Source organism: Gallus gallus, chromosome 13, assembly GCF_016699485.2.
Source record: "Gallus gallus isolate bGalGal1 chromosome 13, bGalGal1.mat.broiler.GRCg7b, whole genome shotgun sequence".
NCBI classification, from domain to species: Eukaryota; Metazoa; Chordata; class Aves; order Galliformes; family Phasianidae; genus Gallus; species Gallus gallus.
In genome coordinates, this window is record NC_052544.1 from 10,640,224 (window position 1) to 10,646,223 (window position 6,000).

The 6,000-nt window shown below is 45.5% G+C and overlaps 1 long non-coding RNA gene across 2 annotated transcripts in view; it reads right to left on the bottom strand.

The window, feature by feature from the left end:
* The window catches only part of LOC101749832, a 95,305-nt gene extending 89,685 nt beyond the window's left edge, over nucleotides 1–5,620 (bottom strand). For both annotated transcript variants that reach the window (XR_005839523.2, XR_005839524.2), the window contains exons 1-2: nucleotides 5,470–5,620; nucleotides 4,459–4,565 (exon numbers count right to left, since the gene is read on the bottom strand). This is a non-coding gene — a long non-coding RNA (uncharacterized LOC101749832). The remainder of the gene's footprint in view (nucleotides 1–4,458; nucleotides 4,566–5,469) is intronic.
* Nucleotides 5,621–6,000: the final 380 nt, after the last annotated feature.

The following is a 6,000-nucleotide window of genomic DNA, read 5'->3' on the forward strand; positions in this document are numbered from 1 at the left end:
GCCTGCAGGTGCTTGCAAGGTGCAAATTCAATATGAATAGTGGCACTTTTAGAAAACTAGCAATGACTGAGATGAAACCAAGCAGAACAGAAATTCAGGAGCAAGTGAGGATGCATTTTCAAAATATGTCAGGATTTATTCTGTTCCTAAAATAACCAGACAGTTAATCCACCCTGCTGGCAGGTGCACAAGAGTAGGTGATTCCTTGCAACTATTCTCATTATATTTTTTCCCAGATGGGGATAGTGGTAAAGTGAGCAGGGGCAGAGGATGGAGATGGAGAGCCCATTTGCCTAACTTTCAATGTAACTGATCATGCAAAAGCAGCGGGCCACTCAAACAGAATTTCCTGAGTGGGGATGACATGCAGCATCGGTTCAAGTGTCTCTGTAGGCACCAGTTTCTGCAGTGCCTCTTTGGGAATTAAGGGTACACCGCCTGAGGGAGGTGGGACGATGGAGGCTTTGGTGCATGTGTACAACTTTGTCTCAAGTGGGAAATGAGTTGATCTGGCTCAAGGATGGAAAGCACGTTTCTCCCGGAACTTCACATTCTGAGTTCAACATGTTGCTTCCTTGTAAACACCAACACCCTCCACTTCCCCCAGAATTCAAATGCTGAAGAAGTTTGTAGGGAAAAAAAAAACAATAGCAGCTTTTCTGAATTAAAATACTTCAGTTACAATCAATTTCCATTCAGAATATCTGAAACAAAACGCTAAGAAATTGAAGAGAGAAGTCATTTCAGAAACAGTATTTTCTTTTGTGCCCCAATAAGTCAGTTTTAACACTGTTGGAATTCCTCCAGCCTGTTTTACTTCCAATCAAGCTGCTTTGCTTCCAGAAGGTGCAGCAGCACCGATACACGCAGAACCTGACATCAGGGCAATATGGCTTATTCAGTATTTCTCCAGCCAGCTCCAATAATCCACAGCAGGATGAGCTGGTCACATCTGCCAGCCTTCTCCAACAATGTGGATGTTGGGACTAATTCTGTGGGTTTTTTTTCCCCTATGCAGTGAATAATCTCTACAAAGTGTCACCATCCCAAAGTCCATCACTGCCACCCACCAGCCCTGCAGGGAGGAGGAGTACAGAATAAGGCTGTTTTGTGTTTTCAGATAACAGAAAAAAGTAGCCATGTTATACAGGAAAAAGCACTTTAGAGTGACTCCATGGAGCAGTTCAAGCTGCCCATTCCCAAGCAGTGCATTCCTGGAGGTGGGAAATTTAATCCATGTTTATTTAATTATTTTAATTTAAAAACCCAGCAATGACCTCAGAGTTATATGTTTATTATCAGCTCCAATGCACTTGTCACAGCTTTGGCTGAAAGGGAAGCCAGGGGAGGATTTGAAAATAAGAATCATCCAAGAAATTTCTCCATTTCAAATGTCATTGTTTTTTTTCTTCCTAATTAGAATACAGTTTGCCTTTCAGATTCCAAAGTTTCTGCATTAGTGGTTTTCAGCATGATGTCATTTTCCTGTCTGTATGACCACAGCACAGCCTTCTTCGAGTGTTTGGTAACAACAGAAAAATAACTGTGGAAACCTATATGCAATTCTGCAACATCTGAATTAGTGCCACACCATTAGCAGTCCCAGCTCAGGAGCAGACAGGCAGGACTGCTACAATGGGACGTGTGTGTTCACTCTGATACTCTCCAGAATGCGAGGCCCTGCCAAAAGTACCCAGCAAGTTCTTCTCAGAGACTTAAACTGTTACCTGCTTCAGCTACCCATGTTTTATGTGCACATGTGAAATGAAGGCAGTTTGTCTTTTAAAACAAAACAGGCAGAAAAGAATTAGTAGACCAGATTTATTCCACTTACAACTACATTATGTTATTCCAGAGCCAAATTTCATCCATATGTGAATTGCAGCCTTTCAGTGACTTTAAGTATGAGCAATTTCTGGTTTGCTATCTCCCTCTCTCCCCTTCCAGTTGCCAAGCAAATAAAACCACTGGTAGTTGATATTTGTATTAGAACTAGCAGTGCTAAAGTTTTAAAGATCTAATTCAATTTCTTCAGGACAGTTATTCAAACCATTTAAGGACAGTTCTCATCCCTTCAAGTCTCACTCAGAGCTTTGACTCAGGAGAGGGTGAACACCAAACTTGGATGAAAGCAAAAACAATAACACAAATTAAAAGGTAATTTTGCTTCAATAGCAAGCCAACAGCTGTTCAGCATTCTTGTAAGTTGCATGTGGATAACATGGATTTGGGTTATAGATAGGTTTGCTTTTTATCTGTGTCAGCAACTGGCTTGGCAGCAGCAGGTTTGTTAATGCTTGGTTTTCTTATGGAAAGATTTCAATGAACTTGTAGGGTTGCCTTCTGATTTTTGGATCATATACTATCATATGTGCTTAATGAAAATCCAGCAGTTGTCTCTGCTGATCCTGAGAACAACTCAGTCCTTTTCTTCCATGATCAAAGCAACACTGGAAAAGCCACACGGGGAGGTGCCCAGGGATGCTGCAGCCTGCCCAAGCACAACCCAATGGGTGGAAACTGTGTCATCTCCACTCAGCACCGTACCCAATGCACATCAGGTGCAAGAAGAGGCAGGCAAGGTTACAAGAAACCACAGGATCTCACTCTGCCCTCTCCCAGAAGTTAAGGCACACACACACACACACTACGTGTAGCAGTTATTACTTGATGAGCATCCCAAAAAGCCATCTTGCTGACCCTCCCTCAAGTCTCTGTGCCAAACCCATTCATACCGGGGTGATAATAGTTGACAGGAATCAGTTTGGTTTGGCTGAAAAGGAGGCATCTCAAGGCAAAAAAAAGTTTCAGAGGCCCACCCAAAAATGCAAAGGCTGGACTCTGTCTGAGAGCAGAACTTGGCCTCCTGTCTCCACTCCCACAAAAAAAGCTTGTAAATGTTATGCTCTTTGGGCTGTACTTTTTTCCCCCCTGCATTAAAAACTGAGTGAATTTAGTGCTTATAAAACCAAGGGGCTGATAGCAACTGGCTAGAACCAGATGTTAGGAAGACTGAAGCATATCGTACAAACAGATCGTGCACACATAACGACTTAGAAGTATGTAGCTGCATTACTTATTCTCAGTCAAGTTACCAAACAGATTGATTTCTGAAGCCATATAAAAACATTATGCTCAAATCTCAAGGTTTAGGAAGAAACAGGAGTAGGAGGGGAAGTTCACAATATATACAAGTATCCAAAACTATCTGCTGGTAGAGAATATATTCCCTGCCCCCCATCCCTTGCAGTTCCATCCTTCCCTGCCATCCCAACCAGAGTGCACGGAGCACCAAGCAGGGACACATTAATGCAGGTGCTCAGCCCTGGGGGAGGAGCAGAGCACTTCTCAGCACAAGGGACAAAATTACCTCCAGGGACACCCAGTCCCACATTCTCCTAACAAGGAACCACATGGAATACTTTAGCCACCACCATTCAGCTTGCACACAGATTCAAATGCCTTTAGGAGGAATTGTGCCAGAAACAGGTGTATGAAGAGCAGGTATCTCTTTCGACAGGACAAAGAAGGCAATGGATTCCATCTGCCAGGAAGCCCTATGGAAAGACAGCCTTGTGTAGCTGGCTCTCAAGGAATTTGAGCTCTTTCTTTTGATGGGTTGAAGGTTTTTTTTTCCAAACAAGAACTGAATTGCACTGACTTACGAGTGAAGCGTTTCAGCTTATAGCTGTTTCTCCTTGAGATTTCTGTTAAACAAATTAAGCAACCTAAAGTCCCCTCCTGCTTAGATTCCACATCTCCTGCTCCATTTAGTGTACCCCTACAGGTCTCACATAAACACCACGGCATCCCAAAGCCCACTCTGGGGCCCTCAGGCTCCCCAGCTGGGTCCCATACTTCTCTGGTGATAAAGGAGGCCTTCCCAAGCCTTCGCCCACCTTGCAGCCAGCCTCACTGTGAGCGCCTGCTGACCAGCCAGTGACAGCACAAAGGCCAACACAGCCACAACTCAGCTTCTTGTTGCAGTCAATTTTCTCCTACATCTCCATTTCACAGACTTAAGTTTGCCCCAGCTGAGCCCCTTGCACCCCATAGGCCCTGCACCACATCACAGGTGCACCAGCAACAGTGCAGTATCTCCCATTAGCATAATGCAATTATGTGCCAGCAACACCTGAAGTCCTGGGCAGGGCAGGGATTCAATGGGAGACGTCTGCTCAGGAAAGTCCAACATCTATAACAACAACAACTGATAATTATTTCCCAGATAGTTCCAGCAATCACTCCAGTCTGTAGGCAAGAGATGCTTCAACAAAACCTAGAACTTCATGTCACCATAACACAGCAGTAGGGGGATGTCAGCAGGCACACTTCCTACAGCCCATCCCCCTTTCAGGTCCACATTCAGGACACCACCACAGCCAGTTGTTTTCAGGCCACAAACCCACGCCACAAGGACTGCACTCATGTGGACATTTACACACAGACCACTCTCACCTTATCTATAGGCTCTGTCCAAATCATGGAAAGACAGGTCTAGGAGCTTCTTCAGCTGCCTATCCAGCACATAACTGGGATCCTGATCACAGGTTATTGCATAGTGCCTGGAAGAGAGAAGATGGGAAGTTAACAGTAGCACTGAACACTGTGGTGGCGGGGGCAATTTTAATCCAGTGACTCAAACTCAGAAAGCAGAAAAGTTGCAATGTATTAAACTGTGAAGAGTTTACAAGATCTGAACATCTAAAATACAGCTCTGAGAAATTACTCCTTAAAGCAGGCAAGCAAGAGCATCTCAGACAGAACCAGGAGAATATTGCTTTCACGGGAAACACTCTGTGGGTGTGTTATAAGCTCTGTTCCTTGGCCTGTCACCACATTAGTTCTTGTATTTCTCTCTTTTCTCATACTGAAGCACTGTCCTGTGATACAGTAGAAATGCATTTACAGCTGAAATTACAAAAGTGGCCCATTATGTTCTTTAAGGTAGTAAAAAGGCTGCAGTTTGTCACAGCTGTCTAGAGCCCGGGACGCCTACAGTTGGCAGAGCCGTGATCCTTCTCCCTTTCCCCCCTCCCAGGCTGAATTTGTGTATGTGTGCACACAGATTAAGGCTATGTACAAACAGCTCTTTAATGTGTTCTAAGAAAAAAAAACATGGTGCTCCAGTGAGGCAAGAGGTCAGAGCATTCCTAAGCACTTATTTCAGAGCGGCTCCCATTCGGTTCCCGCTTCCTGGCTTCCCACAGCAGCTGCACCAGCTCTCCTATCTCCCAGGGCAGGGGGCTGCAATAGGTCACCTCAGGCTTTTTTCAGGGGCATAAAGTCTCAGCACAGCCATCAAGAAAGCTACAAAGACATGGGAAAGGGGCAACTAACCTTCAGGACAGGGCTGACCATTACAGCCTAGCTCAGAAGTCCAGGAAGTCCCAGCCCCATACTTTGCTAAGCCAACCCTTTCCCTTTGAAACCTCCCAAACCCAACACAGAAACGTACCAGCCCCTCACCTCTTCTGCAGTTCCACCGTGGGAAAAGGAATTTAATAACAGCAAGGACAGGTAGCTTTTAAGCACTCCACTCTAGGACCCCACACCTAAGTAGAAGCAAAACTTCACAACCAGAAAACCACTCCCAGCAGCACATGCCAGCTGCCAGCTCTCCTCCTGCTCCTCCCCCAAGCCTTTATGAGGTCGGGTTGCTCAGCTGCCAGTCTGATTGGGCCCTTGGCAACCAAAATGAGGAAGCCCAGCCCAGGCCGCACCCACTTCAATCAGTTATTTTAATTGTGCCCTCCATTTCCCCCCAGGTGTGGTGAGGTTCTTCGTGGGTGTTAGTGCAGAGTTGTGGTGGCAGTTCTGGAGCTTCTGCTTCACTCTGACTTGGCGCCTTTCCTCAGAGGAGGCACTGCAGGAGGCCCAGGTTGCAGCCTGGTGCTTCTCCTGCAATCAGTATGCCAGCATCCTTCTTTCAAAATGGGTTTCTGAAGGGCAGATTGCAGGTCTGAGCAGGGTTGGGTTCAGCTGGCCAGGCATCTACCA